Source organism: Acipenser ruthenus, unplaced genomic scaffold, assembly GCF_902713425.1.
Source record: "Acipenser ruthenus unplaced genomic scaffold, fAciRut3.2 maternal haplotype, whole genome shotgun sequence".
Classification (NCBI taxonomy): Eukaryota; Metazoa; Chordata; class Actinopteri; order Acipenseriformes; family Acipenseridae; genus Acipenser; species Acipenser ruthenus.
Window position 1 is genome coordinate 37,501 of NW_026708553.1, and position 2,500 is coordinate 40,000.

Sequence of the window (2,500 nt, forward strand, 5' to 3'; positions counted from 1 at the left end):
GGAACAGGAGTCGCCGCCGCCCCGCAGCCCCGTTTCGCCTCCGCCCTCGGCAGACTTCCACAAACGGCCCCGAGGTGGCCATGGTCATCTAATGTTAAAGATAGGGAACATGACCATGTTTTTTTGAAAACTTTGATTCTGACGGAGCCGAAAAAGTCCGGACTCTGGTCATATAATGTTAAAGATAGGGATTTCCCTCCGAAAATTCCCCTCAACATGACCATGGCTCCCAAATCACCTCCGGAGAAGGTAGACATGACCAGAGACTGAAAGGGAACGCACGGAGGAGCCAAGGGCGCAAACCCCAGTTCTCGAGCCGGAAATGGGAGCCTCCAGGCCCGCATGAACGGGCGCCCGGGCACGGGAGGTCAACCCCCCCCCCCTTCCCGCAACGTGACCAGAGCTTGGCCAGGTCCTTAAGGGGGCTTAGCCCGGTCCTGAGCCCGAGGAACGGGGCCTCCAGCCCGGCCTGAACCGGCGCCGGGCGCGGGAGGGGGCCACCGGGCAGACTTCCAAGGGAGGATGTCGCCAGGGGGTGAAGGGGGACCCTGACCGGGGTGCAGGGCCTCCCACACGGCTTAGATCGGTCGCTCGTGCCCTTAGAATGAACCTCCGTCCTGACTTAGAAATATTTTTTTGATCGAAAATGCCGTGCCCCTAGTAATATGCACCTACCTCCCCAGTGTATCTGCCATCTAGTTGCATTAAGGGAGGAAGCCACGAGTTCACAGGGACCTCCTGGAACTCTCGCTCCGTAACACATAGCAAATCTGTCCCTTCAGAAGAAGGTAACTTTTAATTGGAGCTCTGGTCATGTCAGCTACTTCTGCCCATGGTCATGTAGGCTAATTCTGCCTCTGGTCATGTCAGCTAATTCCGCCTATGGTCATATTAGCTAATTCCGCCTCTGGTCATGTCAGCTAACTCCGCCTATGGTCATGTCAGCTAACTGTGCCTATGGTCATGTCAGCTAACTGTGCCTATGGTCATGTCAGCTAACTCCGCCTATGGTCATGTCAGCTACTTCTGCCCATGGTCATGTCAGCTACTTCTGCCTATGGTCATGTCAGCTACTTCTGCCTATGGTCATGTCAGCTAACTGTGCCTATGGTCATGTCAGCTAACTGTGCCTATGGTCATGTCAGCTAACTCCGCCTATGGTCATGTCAGCTAACTGTGCCTATGGTCATGTCAGCTAACTGTGCCTATGGTCATGTCAGCTACTTCTGCCCATGGTCATGTCAGCTACTTCTGCCTATGGTCATGTCAGCTACTTCTGCCTATGGTCATGTCAGCTACTTCTGCCTATGGTCATGTCAGCTAACTGTGCCTATGGTCATGTCAGCTACTTCTGCCCATGGTCATGTCAGCTACTTCTGCCCATGGTCATGTCAGCTACTTCTGCCCATGGTCATGTCAGCTACTTCTGCCTATGGTCATGTCAGCTACTTCTGCCTATGGTCATGTCAGCTACTTCTGCCTATGGTCATGTCAGCTAACTGTGCCTATGGTCATGTCAGCTACTTCTGCCCATGGTCATGTCAGCTACTTCTGCCCATGGTCATGTCAGCTACTTCTGCCCATGGTCATGTCAGCTACTTCTGCCCATGGTCATGTCAGCTAATTCCGCCTCTGGTCATGTCAGCTAATTCCGCCTCTGGTCATGTCAGCTAATTCCGCCTCTGGTCATGTCAGCTAACTGTGCCTATGGTCATGTCAGCTAACTGTGCCTCTGGTCATGTAGGCTAATTCCGCCTATGGTCATGTCAGCTAATTCCGCCTCTGGTCATGTCAGCTAACTGTGCCTATGGTCATGTTACTGAATGGGGACCCAGGCTATGGCTCGCACTTGCCCCGGGCAGGGTTCCACGGCCCCGGGCTGGCTCCCACCACCCAGGCCTCTGCTCCCACTGCCCCGGCTTGGGTTCCACGGCCCCGGCTTGGGTTCCACAGCCCCGGGGACAGTTCCCGCCTCCCACCACCCAGGCCTCTGCTCCCACTGCCCCAGCTTGGGTTCCACGGCCCCGGGCTGGCTCCCACCACCCAGGCCTCTGCTCCCACTGCCCCGGCTTGGGTTCCACCGCCCCGGGCAGGGTTCCACGGCCCCGGGGACAGCCCCCGCCTCCCACCACCCCGGCTTGGGTTCCACGGCCCCGGGGACAGCTCCAGCCTTTGCCCCGGCTTGGGTTCCACGGCCCCGGGCTGGCTCCCACCACCCAGGCCTCTGCTCCCACTGCCCCGGCTTGGGTTCCACGGCCCCGGGGACAGCTCCAGCCTTTGCCCCGGCTTGGGTTCCACGGCCCCGGGCTGGCTCCCACCACCCAGGCCTCTGCTCCCACTGCCCCGGCTTGGGTTCCACGGCCCCGGGGACAGCTCCAGCCTTTGCCCCGGCTTGGGTTCCACGGCCCCGGGCTGGGTCCCACCACCCAGGCCTCTGCTCCCACTGCCCCGGCTTGGGTTCCACGGCCCCGGGGACAGCTCCCGTCTCACACCACCCAGG